This window comes from Arachis ipaensis, chromosome B1, assembly GCF_059453495.1.
Source record: "Arachis ipaensis isolate K30076 ecotype BB chromosome B1, ASM5945349v1, whole genome shotgun sequence".
Lineage (NCBI taxonomy): Eukaryota > Viridiplantae > Streptophyta > Magnoliopsida > Fabales > Fabaceae > Arachis > Arachis ipaensis.
In genome coordinates this window covers 21,057,986-21,078,631 of record NC_142436.1, presented here as the reverse complement: position 1 = coordinate 21,078,631, position 20,646 = coordinate 21,057,986, and the positions used below count along the sequence as shown (strand labels likewise).

At 38.9% G+C, this 20,646-nt stretch overlaps 1 non-coding gene across 1 annotated transcript; it reads left to right on the top strand.

Annotated features, from left to right (window-relative positions):
• The first annotated feature begins 15,211 nt into the window (after positions 1-15,211).
• Positions 15,212-15,319, top strand: LOC148575917 (small nucleolar RNA R71). Its single transcript, XR_015903530.1, has one exon. It is a non-coding gene; the product is annotated as a small nucleolar RNA R71 (small nucleolar RNA).
• The last annotated feature ends 5,327 nt before the right edge of the window (positions 15,320-20,646 follow it).

Below are 20,646 nucleotides of genomic sequence, written 5' to 3'. Positions count from 1 at the left end.
AAGAAATGATAGTGGTTAAGAGCATTAGGGATCGGAGATGATTCAATTCTTCCTGAATCAATTATTCCTAACTCCTTCTCAATCATGTAAAGAAGATCTATGGCAGATTATAGTTAACTAAATCCTAATCTCTTGGTGATTTAATTTCTCTCAACATAATTGGTGCGTGGCAGACGTTAGGCCAATTAAGAGATTATAATATCATAGAATAGCGTTACAAGTATAGCTCTTAACCAGCTAAAATCTGCCTCACCAATTTAAAAAGAGTGTCACAAAAATTTTAGAATAGAAAAATACTGGGAGTATGAATCCCAGGTCGTCTCCCAACGAGTTGCAGGAAAGGGTGCTATTTTATTAATTAGGAATTTTCCGAGAGTTTTGAGAGTTGAATAATGGGCAATTAGATAATTGTAAATTTAAGCAGTAAAAATAAACTAAGAATAATTGTTGATATTCTAAATAAAAAAGCCTTGACTGGGGGAATGATTAATTGGAAGTTCTATCCTTGTTGGGATCTCTTAAGTGTAGTATTAAAAAGGTTGTTGTTCTCACTTAGTTAACCCTTACTAAATAAAGGAAAGTCAAGTGATTAAGCTAACCCTTATTCGCAAATCCTAGTCCTCTCCCTTGGGAAGGTCTAGCGTTAGTAAATACAGAACTAGCCAACAACTTCCAATTTAGTCAACACTTAAGCCTTCCAACTCAAGTGTCTCCTTTTAATCAACCCCCATGTCAAGTCTGGAGTCTACTCCATTGACGTGAACATAATACTCAGAAAAATATAAGAAGGCATAATAAATTAATTAAAATAAAATAGAGACTGAATTAAACAAAAATAAAAGTAATCCTCTTTATCAACAATCCATGAAAATAATCCAATTAGAACTCTAACTAAAATAAATAAGGATATGGAAGAGTAAGGGACAAAGTAAACAAACTAGAATGATGTCTTCAACAAAGGTAATGACTTCTTCAATATCCAAAAGCATAAAACTAATTAACTATGAATGTAAAGAGAACCTAGAGGGGAAGTAATCCTCTCTAAATTCAGATCTAAAAACCTAAAACTATCCTTTTGAGAATATGTGAATGTATCTAAGGTTGTGTAAAGAGGTTGTGTAGAGCGTCTTGAGTCTCTGCATGTTTCCTGGCTTTATTATGTGTTTCTGGGCCAAAAACTAGGTCAAAATGTAGCCCGAAATCGCCCCAGCGTTTTCTGTTAATATGCAGATCGCGCAGGTCATGCATACGCGTCGTCCACGCGTTCGCGTCATTCAGCAATTTTCCTTGTCACGCGAGTGCGTCGTCCACGCATTCGCGTCATTCGTGTGGACTCTAATCCACGCGTACGCATCAGGCACGCGTACGCGTCGCTGCATTTTCCTCCATTCCACGCGTTCGCGTGGGCCATGCGCGTGCGTCGGTATCCGCTGGTCATCTCCTTAGTTTCTTGTGTTCCTTCCATTTTTGCAAGCTTCCTCTCCATTCTCTAAGCCATTCCTGCCCTATGAAGCCTGAAACACTTAACACACGGATCACGACATCGAATGGTATATAGGAGAATTAAAATATATAAATTAAAGATCTTTGGGAAGCAAGTTTTTAATCATAAACCAATACTAGGAAGGGATTATAAAATCATGCAATTAGTATGAATAAGTGGGTGAAGACTTGATGCAACCACTCAATAAAACACAAGATAAACTATAAAATAGTGGTTTATCAACCTCCCCACACTTAAACATTAGCATGTCCTCATTCTTAGTTTAAGGAGATAAAATAAATGAATAGAGAAAAGTAAGACTCATGCAATACAATGCAATGCAACCTATGTATAAGAATGCAACTATATGATAAAATGATTTTGTCTACTTAGTTAAAAATAAATAAATTCTTTCAAGTAAAAAATAAATCAAATTCCACTAACTCAAATCATACAATAAAAACAAGTAGACTTGTAGGAAGATAGCTTATGAAAGCAAGGAACATATAATTAAGCATTGAACCCTCACTGATGGTGTATGTGCACTCTAGTCACTCTAGTGTATATGGTAATCACTCTACTCTTCTTCTAATCATGCTTTCTAAATCTTGTTCTTCACCTAACCAATCAACAAGTACTTAATGTACCAATGCAAAACATCATGAGGTCTTTTAAAGGTTGTAATGAGGCTAAGGTAAATGTGAGGTATATATATGGCTAAGTGAGCTATAAATTGAATCCTTGATTATCCTAAGCTATCACCTAACATACATACTCTATTTTCTCTTTAGATCATCCTTAACTACCCAGAATTCTCCCACTTTTGTTTTACATACTCATGCATCAACTTTTTCTCTTAACTTGTATCACATATGCATTGATTTTTGAACTTAATTTATCATTGGGGTAATTTTGTCTCCTTATTTATTTATCTAATTACTTAATTATTTGAAATATTTTTTTATTTTTATTATTATTATTATTATTATTTTTTTTTGCAGCATAAAAATAACATTGCCAATGCACATGGATTTTTAATTTTTCTAGTTTCACATGAGTAGGTACCCAAATTCCCAATATTTTATCATGACACATTCCCTTATTAACCAATGGTCCCACAATTTTCCATACTTAATTGATACACACTTCCCATCTTAAGCTAACCAAAGATTCAATTTGGGATATTACTTGTTTTTCTGCTTAAGGCTAGTAATGTGGTAAAATATAGAACAAATGGGATTTAAAAGGCTCAACAAAGGTAAATTGAAGGGTAGGCTATTTGGGGTAAGTGAGTTCATAAAATAATGGCCTCAATCATATGCATGCATATAATACATTAAATATTGGACATATAGGATGGAAAAAAATATAGATTACAATCATAGAGAAGCAAACATACAAGAATAAAATATTTATGGTTAAATATTGTAACCATTTCATTAAGCTCAAGTCTCACAAGTTGTGTGTTCTAGCTTTAAACCATGTTCCAATTACAACTTCCAAACAAGTTTAACACAAAAGTTTTTAATTTAAATTAGTGAAATTTTTCAAAAATGAAGTCTTAAAAAGAAACTTATTATTTTCAACCAATTAGAACATGCATGCAATTACCTATTACTATGTAATTTTATCCTATTTTAACAAAAGAAAAAAATTAACTAAATATCCTATTTTATTGGTGTTTAAGGAAGAGAAATTACCTCCGGAAGTCAGGTATTGACTAACCTCCCCACACTTAAAGCTTGGCACCGTCCTCGGTGCCATCTGTCAGAAACAAAGGGGGGCTGGTAGCAGTATCTCCACAATCGGGACCGTCATGGCTCCCTGTGCTGGTAAATGAAGTGGAGTCCGGGGGGTCTGGGTCTTCTTTAGGTGGGTGGTTACCAACAAGAAGCTCCTTGAGGTATGTAAATCTGTGCTTGTTACGGCGCTCTCTTTGCTTTCCTTTCCGGTCAAGCCGGTCTAGTCTCTCAAGTATCTGATGGAGCAGTTGGTTTGTTGAAGGTGCTTGTGATGTGGAAGGAGAAGGAATGTCTTCTGCTGGTTCTGTGCTCCGGTTGATAGTGGCTGCTGGAGGTCTGATATACTTCCCGTTGGGGACGTATTGATCATCTCATGGAATCATGGCCCTGGTGTCCCCAGCTCTGTAGGAGACTCCGGCTGCTGAGACTAGATCTGAATCTAAGGCGGGAAAAGGTAGGTTGCCCGCAATCTGTATGTGTCCCATAGCATGCCGAATGTGTCTTGGTAAATTGAGGTGCTGGTCTATAAGGATACACCAGAGTAAAACTGCCATGTCTGCGGTGAAGGAGGACTCGTGAGTGCTTGGAAAGACGTAATGAGACATGATCTGTGCCCATACTCGAGCCTCCACGGTGAGTGCTGAAGCCAATATGCTCTTAGGTCGAGATCGATGGTATCTATAGATCCATCTGCTGCCAGGTTGTGCTATAACTCTGAGAATGGCGTCCCAGTCAAATTGGTATGTCTGGCGTTTGAATGAGGCTTCTTAGAATGCGTCCAATCCTTCTGGAGCAGGGGAAAGATCTAAAGCTCGTTGAATGGCCTCTTCTGTTATGGGAACTTGCTTCTGACGGACATAGACAGACTACATGGTTGGCATGTGAAAATTGGAGTAGAATTCAACTACCCATGAAAGATTAACCTGCCTTGGCTGTCTCCATAGAAATTCCCATTGTCTTCATTCAATTTGCGGCTCAACAAATTCAACAATGTTGGTCGGGAGGATGAGAAGGTGTTCGTTATTATAATTCCTCTCAGCTAGGATAGGGAACATCTGCTCACAGTAGCGGTTAGGGAACCATGCAGTGTCCTTTGCTGGAAAAGCTTTTTCTTTTTCATTGACCTTGATGATCCTCTTGATTCGTTTTCTTGAGGGTTTAACTGCTGTTGAAGATGGCTCTGCCACTAATGCTCTTTTTGTTCCTTTCCTTACTGGTGGTTTGGAAGTAGCTTTCTTTTTACCCTTCTTGGTGGCCATCCTGAAAAGGGAAAAAGGTAAGTAACTTTAAAAATTTAAGGGTTAGAGCAAGGAAGGGGATGGGATAAGTGACAATCAATGCACGGTAAAGAAGAATGTCGTTAACACATGGTCGCAAATCCATGTGAAAAGTTCATCAATAGAAATATAGCAAGTGCATGTGATGGCTATTGAATGCAAGATGTTTATTGGCATGCCAGCAAAGGCATGAGAAGCATAGATCAAGTATTTAATGTCCAAGTTAGATTACCAACCCTTTCAAACTAACAACCTATTTGTATTGACAATTATATTTAAATAATAAAATATAAAAGGGGTTTTGTGAAAAACAGGAATTAGAATAGTAGAACAGAGTAATATAAAAATAATGCACAATGCCATACGGGCTTTTTCACAAACACATAGCGTTCATGGTAGATATGTTATTGAAAGTATTAATTTGAACATGCAAGCAACCCTTTAAGAAGTAATATTAATTGTCAAACAATTCCACAATAACTCACGAGCGAAATATAGAAGTAAATAATCACCTAATTAAATTTTTAACACTAATTAACGGAATAAAAAGAAAAGAAAAGAAAGAGAAAGAAAATATAGATAATGAAAGTAAAAAGAAAAAAAAAAAGAAAACATAATAAAGGAAAAGTTGTAACAGCCCAGACCACCCGCTAGCACGATATTGTCTGCTTTGGCACACAAGGCCTCACGGTTTTGCTTTTGACGATAGGGATGCTAGCCGAAGCCCCCCACACTCACTCGTCAAAACGCGTCATGCTAGGGAGAGGTATCCACACCCTTATAAGGCATGCTTCGTTCCCCTCCCCAACCGATGTGGGACCTTACAAAAGTAAAGAGGGAAAGAAGAAAGGAAAGAACCTTGTTAATGAAAGTGAAAAATAAGGGATGAGAAAGGAAAAAGTGAGAAAGAATAAAGAAGGAAGAAGAGGGAAGAAAGAAATAAGAAGGGAAAGAAAAGATTTAGATTTGGAAAGGACAAGATAAGATATCTTGGCTGATCTGGATAAGATGTGCGTCGCATTTGACGCGGACGCGTGGGTCACGTAATCACGTGGCGGGCGATAAGTTCAGGTGACGTGGACGCGTGGGTCACGCGATCGCGTGACCTGATTTGTGCTATTGGCGCGAGTGTAGCCTTGTGTACGCACAACTTTCTGTTTCATACGTATTTTGCCAAAAATCTGGGTGACGCATTCGTGTGGTTGACGCGATCGCGTAAATGGACATATTTTGAAAACGATGCAGCCGCGTGGGGTACGCGGTCGTGTGGTAGGGCTTGTGCTTCCAGCATCATTCCAGCCCTACTCCATCATAACTTGCTACCATACACCTCTTTTACGTCGATTTTTAGGGCCACGCGTTCGCGTGGGTGACACGGACGCATGGGGAGGCTATTTTTCAAAACGACACGGCTGCGTCAGTGACGCGGTCGCGTGGGCATGTTTGTGCCTAAGGCACACCTCCAGCCACGCTTTCGCGTGACTCTCTGCTTCTTTTCTTCCTTGGTTCTAAGGTACCTATGACGCGGACGCGTCAACGACGCTGGCGCGTCGCGTGCCTCTCTTCTCTCTTTTTTTTTTATGCAGACTGCAAATGCAAATGCAGGCTATATGTAGTTATATGCAGAGGTTATGGGAAGAGTCATTAACAAAACAAAAAAAATGGAATAAGGTAAAATAAAGCTAAGACTGAAACTGAACGATCATACCATGGTGGGTTGTCTCCCACCTAGCACTTTGCTTTTACGTCCTTAAGTTGGACGTCTTCAGGCTTATTCTGCTTCTGTTGGTGGGTCTTCCAAGAGGAAAACCTCTAGTTCTTTGTGATCCTTCATTTTCTCTCCATGATAAAGCTTCAGGCGATGTCCATTGACCTTTAAGAATTTGGAGCTAGAAGGATGACGTAGGTGAAAAACTCCGTATGGCTCTGCCTTTTCTACTCTGTAGGGACCTTCCCATCTTGATCTTAGTTTGCCTGGAATAAGCCTCAGTCTAGAGTTATAAAGAAGAACTAACTCCCCTGGTCTGAATTCTCTCCTTTTAATGTGTTTGTCATGGACAACCTTCATCTTCTCTTTGTATCGCCTGGAATTGTCATATGCTTCTAGGCAAAGATTCTCTAATTCTGCTAGTTGCAGCTTTCTTTCAGCACCAGATTCTTCAAAATTCATATTGCATTCCCTTACAACCCAGAAAGCCTTGTGTTCCACCTCTACTGGGAGGTGGCAAGCCTTTCCGTACACTAAGCGGAAGGGGCTCATCCCGATAGGTGTTTTGTATGCTGTTCTATATGCCCAGAGTGCATCTTGTAGCCTTGCACTCCAGTCTTTCCTATGGGCTTTACTATTTTCTCCAGAATGCGTTTAATCTCCCTGTTAGATACTTCTGCTTGTCCATTGGTTTGAGGATGATAAGCGGTTGCTACTTTGTGAACAATACCATTCTTCTTCAGTAATCCTGTTAGTCTCCTGTTACAAAAATGGATGCCTTGATCGCTCACGATTGCTCGTGGTGATCCAAAGCGACGGATAATATGGTTTCTAACAAAGGAAACATGATGCCAGGGCATCTTGGCTAGTTTTACTAGCCATTTTTTTGTATGCTTTAGGTTGGTTTCATGCATTTTCTTAAGAAATAAGCAAGTATTTGGTTGAAAATACATTCATACCATGATTCAAGCAAACATTGTGAATTTTGAATGATTTCATGAGAATTATGCATGAATTGAATGATAAAATGGATGATGCATGATCTCATGATTAAGAGCAAGACTTTGATGCACTTTGTTTGATTGATTTTAGGTAACAAGAAGCAGAGAAGAGCCACGTTAGTGGCTACGTTAGTGCTACTAATGTGGCCATTAGCGTGGAAGGAAGGAAAGTTTGCAACGTTAGTGGTAAAGTTAACACCACTAACGTCTTCGAAGGTCATCTCAGCCCACGTTAGTTGTCCCGTTAGCACCACTAACGTGGGCACTAATGTGGAAGAGAGGAGAAGCTCCAATGCTAGTGGGAATGTTAACGGCATTAACTTTGAAGAAGGGGAGCATGGAAATTTAGTGGCAACGTTAACGCCACTAATTTTAGCAAAGCAAAGGAAGACACACGTTAATGGCCACGTTAATGCCACTAACGTGGATCATTAACGTGGGAAAGAGGGACAAGGAGCAGCGTTATTGGTAAAAGTGAATGCCAATAACGCTAGCGAAGGGCTAAGAGGCTACGTTAGTGGCCACGTTAGTGCCACTAATGTGGGTAAAATCTCACCCGCCAGCCTGACCATGCCTTCTTCAAACAAGGATAACTTGAGCCACAAAGCTTCAAATGAGGTGATTCCAGTGGCATTGGAAAGTAGGATTCCAGAGCTTTCCAAGAATATATGGCACTACATGATGGACACTAAATTTGAGGGAGAAAATCTGCTCCGAAAGTGCAAAGATGAACATGGTATCAACCTGTAGTAAGGCCAGCTGACCTCTTCACCTTCCAAGAAGTGTAACTCGAGCTGTAGGGCTCCAAATGATGCGCTTCCAAATACGTTAGAAAGTAGACATCCAGAGCTTTCCAAAAATATATAATAGTATGGGATGGACATTGAGTTTGATCTCCAGAACCTGGCAATATTAATCCCCTGAACGCTGACGTTATTGGCACTCACTTTTGCCAATAACGCTAGCGACCCTGTCCCCTTCAAGGGAGCATAACTTGAATTACAGAGGTCCAATCGAGGTGATTCCAGTTGCATTAGAAAGATGATATTCAGTGATTTTCAATGATATATAATATTTTATAGTGGGCATGAAATTGGAGTACAAACAAGAGGCATCTTTTAAGCCCCAAAAACACCAACTGGGTGGCGAGTGTGACGTTAGCCACACTAACTTCAGCACTAACGCCACACTTGTAGCGTTAGTGTGGCTAACGGTAGTACTAACGATTAGCACATGGATTTTAACTTGATTCACTTCTCTTTCAAGGACCACCCAACCACAAGGAAGCAAGCCCACAAGTGTCAACCAATCAAGGTCACAAGAAGCATCTAGAATAGGAATTTTCATTTAATTGTAATTTACTTTTAGTTTCATTTTATTTTGTAATTTAGGAGAGCCTATATAAATGCCTTAGTTTTAACATTCAATGAATCAGGGGATTGGAGGGAGGACGATATTCTGGGGGCTGGACACACCAGAGAAGAGGGGTCTTCGGACTCCTTCCCCTCACACACTTTTCCTTCTTATTCTTTTCTTAGTAGGAGTTTAATTCTAGTTTGTACTTTTCATTTATGAACTTTGAAGTTTCAATTTTAGTTTTAATCTTCATCTTTATTTTTTCTGCACTTTCTTTCTTTTCTGTTTTGGTAGAGTAATGAACAACTAACTCTTTTCATTGGGTTAGGGAGCTCTGTTGTAATTTGATGGATCAATTGTAGTTTTCATTCTTCTTCCTCTTTCTTTTCTCTTGATTTTACTAGAAAGCTTTCGTTCTTCATCCAATTGGTTAGCTATCTTGGAAGAGAAGCTCTCCATAATTGGATCTCCTCGGAACCTTGGAAGAGGAATGAGGAGATCATGCTAGAAATGCTTTCTCATGCTAGACCAAATTGGGGTTTGGATGGATATAGTGACATATAATCCTACCAACACTTTGATTTGGGAATGCATGTGGTATAATCAGTGACCAAACTTCATCTCTTTCCATGAGCAATTAAATCAAGGAATTGGGAAATTGTTCAAGCTTAGAGAGATTGGATTGCCAAGGAATTGGGATCCAATCACTTAAGATTGCTAAGGAGATCAATGAATGCATTGATTGAGGAAGAGATGAGAATGAACTTGATCTGGAGGATTGCAATATCTCTTGATTCCAATGTTCATTTTATTTTTAGTTCTTACATTTACTTTTCTTGCCATTTTACTTCTCTGCACTTTATAGTTTTTTTTTCCTTTACATTCATGCAATTTACATTTCCTTGTTGCTTATCACTCCAATCTGATTCGTCTAACTAGGATAATCAATTAACCATTGATTGCTTAATCCGTTAATCCATGTGGATTCGACCTCACTCTATTGTGAGTTTTTACTTGACGACAATTCGGTATACTTGCCGAGGGAAATTTGTTGAGAGACAAGTTCTCGTGCATCAAAACAACAGTGTTAGCATCATCAGTATGGGTAGGAATTGCTTCCACCCATTTAGAAACGTAATCTATAGCTAACAGTATATAAAGGTAACCATTAGAATTTGGAAATGGACCCATGAAGTCAATACCCCAAACATCAAAATTTTCGCAGAAAAGCATAATCTGTTGAGGCATCTCATCCCTCTTGGATATATTGCCAAATCTTTGGCATGAGGAACAAGATTTACAAAATTTAGCAGCATCTTTAAAAAGAGTAGGCCACTAGAATCCACAGTCTAAGATTTTTCTAGCTGTTCTTTGGGGGCCAAAATGTCCTCCACTCTCAGAAGAGTGGCATGCCTCTAAAATAGACTGAAATTCTGTTTGGGGTACACATCTTCTAATTACCTGGTCAGCACCACACCTCCATAAATATGAGTCATCCCATATATAATATTTAGACTTGCTTTTCAGCTTGTCCCTTTGATGTTTATTAAAATTTGGAGGGAATGTATGGCTAACTAGATAATTAGCTACAGGTGCATACCAAGGAACTACTTCGGATACTTCTTGCAAACTATCAAATGGAAAAGTATCATTGATAGGAGTGGATTCATCCTTAATGTGCTCAAGGCGACTCAAGTAGTCTGCCATTAAATTCTGGTTACCACTTCTATCCTTAATTTCTAAATCAAATTCTTGCAGCAGCAGTATCTAATGTATTAGCCTTGGTTTGGACTCTTTTTTAGCTAACAAATATTTTAGAGCTGCATGGTCTGAGTACACTACTACCTTAGTACCAAGTAAATAGGCTCGGAATTTATCTAGAGAAAAAACAATAGCAAGAAGCTCTTTTTCAGTAGTAGTATAATTAGATTGAGCAGCATCTAATGTTTTAGATGCATAAGCAATTACGAAAGGATCCTTACCTTCGCGCTGAGCCAGTGCCGCTCCTACTGCATGGTTGGAGGCATCACACATAATTTCAAATTGCTGGCTCTAGTATGGTCCTCTCACAATTGGGGCTTGAGTCAGGGTGATCTTTAGTTTATCAAACGCTTTCATGCAATCTTCACTGAATTCGAACTCAATATCTTTTTGCAGCAGTCTGGATAAGGGTAATGCTATCTTACTGAAGTCCTTAATGAATCTCTTGTAAAAACTTGCATGGCCAAGGAATGAACGGACTTCCCTCACAGAGGAGGAGTAAGGTAAACTAGAAATGACATCTACCTTTGCTGGATCTACTAAAATACCAGTTTTAGAGATAATATGTCCTAGAATAATCCCTTGTTTTACCATATAGTGACATTTTTCAAAATTCAATACAAGGTTTGAACTAACACATCTATCTAATACTTTAGCTAGACTATCCAAGCAAAGGTCAAACGAATCACCATATATGCTAAAATCATCCATAAATACTTCCATACAGTTCTCAATAAGATCTGAAAAGATACTCATCATACATCTTTGGAAAGTAGCAGGTGCATTACATAAGCCAAAAGGCATTCTTTTATAAGCATATGTTCCAAAGGGACATGTAAAAGTGGTCTTCTTCTGATCTTTAGGAGCTATATGAATTTGAAAATATCCTGTATAACCATCTAAAAAGCAATAATGGGATTTACCTGACAGGCGATCGAGCATCTGATCAATAAATGGCAAGGGGTAATGATCCTTACGAGTAGCTTGGTTGAGACGCCTATAGTCAATGCAAACCCTCCATGAATTCTACACTCTATTTGTCAGGACCTCTCCATGCTCATTCTTTATTGTTGTGACTCCAGACTTCTTGGGCACCACTTGTACTGGGCTGACCCATTCACTGTCTGAGATGGGGTAAATGATATCTGCTTCAAGTAGTCTAGTTATTTCTTTCTTGACAACTTCTAAGATGGTTGGATTCAATCTTCTTTGGGGTTGACGGACAGGTTTTGAGTCCTCTTCTAAATATATCCTGTGCTCACAAACTTGAGGACTGATGCCTACTATATCCGCCAAGCTCCTTCCAATTGCCTTTTTATGTTTTCTCAGCACACTAAGCAGTTGCTCTTCCTGTTGAGAGGTGAGTTCCCTTGCAATGATAACTAGAAATTTCTGATTATCCTCAAGATAAGCATACTTGAGGTGTGGTGGGAGAGGCTTCAATTCTAATTTCTGCTCATGGCTAGGTTCTGGATCATCCGGGGCTGGTGGTAATGGTAAGGTGTCTTCATTATGTTCAGAGGGTGTCCCCACACTTAGACCTTGCTCCAAGTGCTTCTCTTCTAATTCTTCTTGGTGAACTTCAGCTATAGTTTCATCAATAATATCGCACTGGAAGATAGAATGATCTTCCGGATGGTGCTTCATAGCTTCATTTAAACTGAACTTACTGTTGTGCCATCTATTTCAAAGGAGTAAGTTCCTGAGAATGCATCCAGCTTGAACTTTGAAGTTTTCAGGAATGGTCTTCTAAGCAGGATTGATGATGGTGTTCCTGAGTCATTAGGGGGCATTTCCAGGATATAGAAGTCAATGGAAAAGGTGAGCCCCTTAATGCTCACTAATACATCTTCAGCAATTCTAACTACTGTAATAATGCTTTTATCTGCTAACACAAAATGAGCTGTCGACCTTTTTAAGGGAGGGAGCCTTAGAGTATCATATATAGACAATGGCATTATACTAACACATGCTCCTAAGTCACACATGCAATCAGAAAATATTACACCTCCAATGGTACAGTTTACCATACATGGGCCTGGATCACTATATTTTTCAGGTATACTTCCCATTAAAGCAGATATAGAACTACCTAAAGGAATAGTTTCTAATTCATTAATTTTATCCTTATGAATGCATAAATCCTTTAGAAACTTTGCATATTTAGGTACTTGCTGAATAACATAAAAAAAGGGAACAGTTACCTCAACTTTTTTAAAAATTTCTACTATTTTGGGATCAAGTTCCGTCTGCTTTCTGGTCTTTCTTGCAAGGTGTGGGAATGGGATAGGGATAGCGCTACTTGCGGCTTCTGTATCCTTTGGTACTCCATTCCTTGGCTGAGCTAATTCTTCTTCAACCTTGTCTTGTACTTTATCTTCCTCTTCAGCATCTTCCATTTCAGTATCTTCTACTTCTATCTCATCCTCAGCTGAGGCATGTTCTATTGGGCTTGACTCCTCCTGATTCCTCTCTGGCAGTGTGGTTCCGGACCTCAAAGTGATGGCATTGATGCCACCCTTCGGGTTAGGTAAGGGTTGAGAAGGAATTCTACTGGAGTTTAAAGGTTGGTTAGTGGAAGTAGGTAATGAATCTATCCGGATGGCGAGAGCTTGTTGAAGAACGAAACTCTCACGCAAATTCGCATTGTAAGTATAGTTTCTAGACCGACAAGAATTTCTTTCTTACAAAAGTTTTGTTTGTCACTTAAGCAAACCCAATAAAATTGATAACCGAGTATTTAAACCTCGGGTCGTCTTATCAAGGAACTGCAGGGAAGTATGTTCTTTTTATTGGTTATGAGTTTTGTAAATTGGGGGTTTTGAAAGTAAGGAACTAGTATGTTAAATGATAAGAAAAATAAAATAATAATAATAAAATAAACTCTTGGCAAGGTATTAGAACTGAAAATCCTGTCCTTGTTAATTGTGATGAGAATTGGATTTTAATCCCACTTTGTTAACCTCTAACTATGAAGGTAAATCAAGTGGACTAATTAGCTTGATCCTCAAGTCCTAGTCAATCCCTGTGGGAAGACTAGCTTTAGAGCGATCTAGATCAATTAGTAATCTGCCAATTTCAACCACTGCTTTATTTGACAGCTCAAGCGTTACCAATTACTTAACCAAAGCCAAAAGTAAGAATTCTAAATTAAATTAAAAGCATTCATGTAAATAAAGCAAAGCAAAATTAAATCTGAAAATACCTCGAATTACATTCACAAAAGAAATTAAATCTAACATGGATATTCATAAATTAAATTGGAAAAATAAATAAAAGGAACATTGAACCTGTGATCGCAAAAGATGAAATAATCATAAAGTGAAAAGAATCCTAATTCTAAATCCTAAAGAAGAGGAGAGAACCTCTCTCTCTAAAAACTACATCTAATCCTAAGATTGTGAATTGTGAGAGCCTGTTTATGAATGGATGCATTCCCCCACTTTATAGCCTCTAATCTGTATGTTCTGGGCTGAAAACTGGGTCAAAAGCAGCCCAGAAATTGCTCCCTGCAATTTCTGTTACGTTCAGGTCGCGGGCAAGTGACGCGGAGGCGTCGTCCACGCGTCCGCGCGGATTGAAGTTCGCAGATGCGACACGGGCGCGTCATTCACGCGTTCGTGTCACCTAACTTCAAGGCAACTATGGCAAATTATATATCAAATCAAAGCCCCGAACGTTAGCTTTCAAACGCAACTTGAACCGCATCGTTTGGACTTATGTAGCTCAAGTTATGACTGTTTTAGTACAAGAGGGTCAGGCAGACAGCTTTGCAGTTCCTTCAACTTCTTGTATTCCTTCCACTTTTGCATGCTTCCTTTCTATCCTCCGAGCCATTCCTGCCCTGTAATCTCTAAAAATACTTAACACACATATCAAGGCATCTAATGGTAATAAGAGAGGATTAATATTAGCAAATATAAGGTCAAAGAAGCATGTTTTCAATCATAGCACAAAATCACGAAGGAGAATGTAAACTCATGCAAATAGTATGAATAAGTGGGTGAAAGATTAATAAAATCCACTCAATTGAGCACAAGATAAACCATAAAAGAGTGGTTTATCACTTGTAAAGTGGCGTTCAGACCATTTAGAGTAGAGTTCAGGGTAGTCTGCATATCTTGTTGTCCTTGTGCAGGAGAATGAAGCATCTCGTCATTTGATGAGGAAGTAGGATAAGTGATCTGTGGGACTTGTTGTTGATTTTGCTGGGGTCCTTGTGATTGCCTTAAGTGAGGAGCTTTGTAAAGTTGGTTCTGATTCTACTGTCTGTTGTTGTTATTCCACCTCTGGTTTCCATTGTTGTCTCTGCCTCCTCTGTTATAGTTATCTCTCCAGCCATGGTTTGAATTATCTCTCCAACTTTGGTTGTGGTTGTCCTGCCATCCTTGGTTATAGTTGCCACGTTGATTGTAGTTGCCACCTTGTTGATTGTATCCTTGATTCGGGCGGTCATAGAAGTTATGAGTAGCTGCTACAGTGTTATCTTCTTGTTGGAGCTGTGGGCATTCATCAGTATAATGACTATAGTCAGCACAGATTCCATATACTCTTTGTGGGACTAGCTGTTGGCTTTGTTGTGGTGTGGCAGGCTGAGCTTGTTGTTGTTGGTTCAACTGCATCTGCTTTAGTAGGTTGGTCATTTCACATATACTCTGTGTAAGAGCAAAAGTTTCAGTGCTGGAGGAGACCTCTGCAACAGCTTTTGAGTGGTTGCTCCTGTGCCTGTGATTCCTAGTAGACTCAGCTAAGTCGCTGATCAGTTGCCATGCTTCATCTGCGATCTTATACTTCTTTAGAGAACCATTACTAGCACCATCTAGTGTGGTTTTATTCCGAGGCTTCATTCCTTGAGTGAAATAGCTGATTAACACTAGCCTGTCAATCATATGATGGGGGCATACGTCCAGAAGGTTCTTAAAATACTCCCAGTACTCATAGAGAGTTTTTGATTCTCCTTGAACAATGCATGAGATCTCTTTCCTTAGTCTGTCAGTAACTTCAGCTGGAAAGTATTTTTCCAAAAAATCTCTCTTGAGAATATCCCAGTTGATAACAGTTGCTTCAGGTTGGGAGTAGTACCACTCCCTTGCCTTTCTCTCAAGAGAAAATGGGAAGGCAGTTAACAGAATAGAAGTTTCATTTGCACCATGACGCCTAACAGTAGAACAGGCTGTCTGAAAATCTCTTAGGTGCTTAATAGGCTCTTGAGCAGGTAAGCCATGAATCTTGGGCATCAAGTTGATTAATGCAGTCTTCAACTCAAAATCTGCGGCCAGAGTTGGATGATGCACTTGATACGGCTGCAGTGTAAAATCTGGGGCTCCAGCTTCCTGGACAGTAATCCTCCTAGGTTCTGCCATGTTATCTACACGTGAATCAACTGAATCAGTAGTAAAGGAGCTTGTTTCATTCTCAGATGGCGGTTCAGATTCGCCCTCAGATGAGACTGGTGAATCGATAACAATCACTTCACCACCCTCAAAGGCTAACCTGCATCGAGCTCGCCTAATACGTGAAATAGTTCTTTCAATTTCAGGATCAAACACGGCTAAGTTCGGATCAGGTAGTGAACGCGTTATTCAATGAAGGAAACATATAGCTCATGGTAATAAAATAAAAATAAAATATGTAAATAAATAAAATATGTACACTAATTAAAAATTTAGCACACAGTTGCAACTCCCCGGCAACGGCGCCAAAAACTGGTGCGTGGCAGAAGTTAGGCCAATTAAGAGATATTATAATATCATAGAATAGCGTTGCAAGTATAGCTCTTAACCAGCTAAAATCCGCCTCACCAGTTTAAAAAGAGTGTCACGAAAATTTTAGAATAGAAAAATACTGGGAGTATGAATCCCAGGTCGTCTCCCAATGAGTTGCAGGAAATGGTGCTATTTTATTAATTAGGAATTTTCCGAGAGTATTGAGAGTTGAATAATGGGCAATTAGATAATTGTAAATTTAAGCAGTAAAAATAAACTAAGAATAATTGTTGATATTCTAAATAAACAAGTCTTGACTGGGAGAATGATTAATTGGAAGTTCTATCCTTGTTGGGATCTCTTAAGTGTAGTATTAAAAAGGTTGTTGTTTTCACTTAGTTAATCCTTACTAAATAAAGGAAAGTCAAGTGATTAAGCTAACCCTTATTCGTAAATCCTAGTCCTCTCCCTTGGGAAGGTCTAGCGTTAGTAAATACAGAACTAGCCAACAACTTCCAATTTAGTCAACACTTAAGCCTTCCAACTCAAGTATCTCCTTTTAATCAACCTCTATGTCAAGTATGGAGTCTACTCCATTGACATGAACATAATACTCAGAAAAATATAAGAAGTCATAATAATTTAATTAAAATAAAATAGAGACTGAATTAAATAAAAATAAAAGTAATCCTCTTTATCAACAATCCATGAAAATAATCCAATTAGAACTCTAAATAAAATAAATAAGGATATGGAAAAGTAAGGGACAAAGTAAACAAACTAGAATGATGTCTTCAACGGAGGTAATGACTTCTTCAATATCCAAAAGCATAAAACTAATTAACTATGAATGTAAAGAGAACCTAGAGGAGAAGTAATCCTCTCTAAAGTCATATCTAAAAACCTAAAACTATCCTTTTGAGAATATGTGAATGTATCTAAGGTTGTGTAAAGAGGTTGTGTAGAGCGTCTTGAGTCTCTGCATGTTTCCTGGCTTTATTCTGTATTTCTGGGCCTAAAACTAAGTCAAAACGTGGCCCAAAATTGCCCCAGTGTTTTCTGTTAATTATGCAGATCGCGCAGGTCACGCGTACGCGTCGTCCACGCGTTCGCGTCATTTAGCAATTTTCCTTGTCACGCGAGCGCGTCGTCCACGCATTCGCGTCATTCGTAAGGACTCCAATCCACGCGTTGCTGTATTTTCCTCTATTCCACGCGTTCGCGTGGGCCATGCACGCGCGTCAGTATCCGCTGGTCATCTCCTTAGTTTCTTGTGTTCCTTCTATTTTTGCAAGCTTCCTCTCCATTCTCTAAGCCATTCCTGCCCTATGAAGCATGAAACACTTAACACACGGATCACGGCATCGAATGGTATATAGGAGAATTAAAATATATAAATTAAAGATCTTTGGAAAGCAAGTTTTTAATCATAAACCAATACTAGGAAGGGATTATAAAATCATGCAATTAGTATGAATAAGTCAGTGAAGACTTGATGAAACCACTCAATAAAACACAAGATAAACCATAAAATAGTGATTTATCAATAATCAATTGCTAATCTCTTGAGCTATTGCTCATGAGAAGAGATGACGTTCAAATTATAATCTCAAGCCACATAACTTTCAAGATCTTAATTCAAAGTGATTATATCTCACATATCAACTAAGAATTATCAATCAAAGGTATTATGAGAGAGGAGCCTCAAACTAAATTCTCTGAATCCTTTCTCAAGCTCATCAAAAAATTCAAGTAGATCTAATCCATCTCTCGATAGAACTAGATCTTTGAAGCACAAAGACTCTCTCTTAGAAAAACAAAACTTGAATTGAGAAGAAGAATAACAGCAATAATTCATTAGAATCAAAACAGAGCTCCTCCCCCTAATGAAGTGGGGTTTAGTGACTCATAGCTCTTTTACAAAGAAAATTAAACTGAAATTCTCCAGACTGAAAATTAAACTACAAGCTAAGTACAAGTAAAAGTGAAAATGTGAAAGAAAGTGTGTAAAACTAGAGTCCTTTTACAATTCAAAACCGTCTTCTATTTATACTAGTATTCTGCCTCTTGAGTCTTCAAAAGATGCTTCGAATTTGGGCTTCTCTAGACTTAAGTTAGAGACCATTGGACAGCTTTGGCATTGACCACAATAACGCCTTCAATACTTGGCATTGCCAACGCCAAAGTGGACTTGCAGGCCTCTCCCTGGTGTTGTCACACCCATCGCCCATATTAGGTGGCGTTGCCAACGCCCAGGAGTTAAATCCTGGCATTGCTGATTTTTCATCCGTGTGTACGCATCATTGCGAAATTCCCCTTTATGCATACGCCTGCTTAATCCTGCGTACGCATGCCTGCATAAATTCCCATCGTGCGTACCCATCCTGAGGCGTGCGTACGCACGATTGTAAAATTTTCCACGTTCAAGCATCGTAGGCATTGTTAAGGGCAACGCCTATACAAACCTGGCGTTGCCACCGCCAGGTTCTCCTTCCAGTGCCAAGGCTTGGCGTTGCCAATGCCAAGTCTTCTTCATGCATGGCAGTTGTTAGAGAGAACGCCTTTGTAACTGGCATTGCCAACGCCAAGTCTTCTACATGCTCTTCATGTTTGCGCACGCCAAGCTTTACTGGCGTTGCCAACACCAACTCCAGGGGTGTTATTGCAACTACTTCAGGCCATCTTGGCGTTGCCAACACCAAAATCATCTCCCAGGCTTCATGTGTCATGGTTGGCGTTGCTGGAGGCATTCTGGCATTGCCAATGCCAGCTTCATCTCTTAAGCTTCATGTCATGGGCGTTATTGGAGGCAATACCTTTGCTTCTTGGCGTTGCCAATGCCAGCTCCCTTCATGCCTCTTCAATCTTGGAATTTTTGGAGGCAAAGCCTTTGCTTCTTGGCGTTGCCAATACCAAGTCTTCCATGTTGGCTTCTTCATCTTGGGTGTTATTGGAGGCAATGCCTTTTTCCCTTAGCGTTGCTAACACTCATTCTTCTTTCTTGTTTGGTGTGTAGAAACTCTACCGTTGAAAATACATAAGAACAAAGTCTAGGCATGGCCGAATGGCCAGCCTCCCCAAATTGCATATGAATTCGAAAATAGGGAAAAAGACCCCTAGTACAATAGTAAAAAGTTCTACTTATACTAAACTAGTTACTAGGGTTACAGAATTAAGTAAATGATGCAGAAATTCAATTCCGGGCCCACTTGGTGTGTGCTTGGGCTTAGCATTGAAGATTTCATGTGTAGAGACTCTTTTTGGAGTTAAACGCCAGTTTGTAACCTGCTTCTGGCGTTTAACTCTGCTTTGCAACCTGTTTCTGGCGTTTAACTCCAGAATAGGGCAGAGAGCTAGCGTTGAACGCCAGTTTGCATCATCTAAACTCGAGCAAAGTATAGACTATTATATATTGCTAGAAAGCTCTGGATGTCTACTTTACAACGTAATTGAGAGCGCGCCATTTGGACTCTTGTAGCTCCAAAAAATCCACTTTGAGTGCAAGGAGGTCAGAAACCAACAGCATCTGCAGTCCTTCTTCAGCCTCTAAATCTGATTTTTGTTCAAGTCCCTCAATTTCAGCCAAAAATTACCTGAAATCACAGAAAAACACACAAACTCATAGTAAAGTCCAGAAATGTGAATTTTATTTAAAAACTAATAAAAATATACTAAAAACTAACTAAATCATAAAAACTATGTAAAAATAATGCCAAAAAGCGTATAATTATCCGCTCATCACAACACCAAACTTAAATTGTTGCTTGTCCCCAAGCAACTGAAAATCAAATAGGATAAAAAGAAGAGAATATACTATAAATTCCAAAGTATCAATGAAACTTAGCTCCAATCAGATGAGCGGGATTAGTAGCTTTTTGCCTCTTGAATAGTTTTGGCATCTCACTTTATCCATTGAAGTTCAGAATGATTGGCATCTATAAGAAATTAGAATTTAGATAGTGTTATTGATTCTCCTAGTTCAGTATGTTGATTCTTGAACATAGCTACTTTATGAGTCTTGGCCGTGGCCCTAAGCACTTTGTTTTCCAGTATTACCACCGGATACATAAATGCCACAGACACATAATTGGGTGAACCTTTTCAGATTGTGACTCAGCTTTGCTAGAGTCCCCAATTAGAGGTGTCCAGGGTTCTTAAGCATACTCTGTTTTTGCTTTGGACCTCAACTTTAACCGCTCAGTCTCAAGTTTTCACTTGACACCTTCACGCCACAAGCACATGGTTAGGGACAGCTTGGTTTAGCCGCTTAGGCCAGGATTTTATTCCTTTAGGCCCTCCTATCCATTAATGCTCAAAGCCTTGGATCCTTTTTACCTTTGTCTTTTGGTTTTAAGGGCTATTGGCTTTTTGCTCTTGCCTTTTGGTTTAAAGAGCTTTTGGCTTTTTCTGCTTGCTTTTTCTTTCTCTTTCTCTTTTTTTTTCTTTTTTTTTTGCCAATTTTTTCTTTTCCCTTTTTTTTTTTGCAAGCTTTTGTATTCACTGCTTTTTCTTGCTTCAAGAATCAATTTTATGATTTTTCAGATTATCAATAACATTTCTCCTTTTCATCATTCTTTCAAGAGCCAAAATATTTAACATTCATAAACAACAAA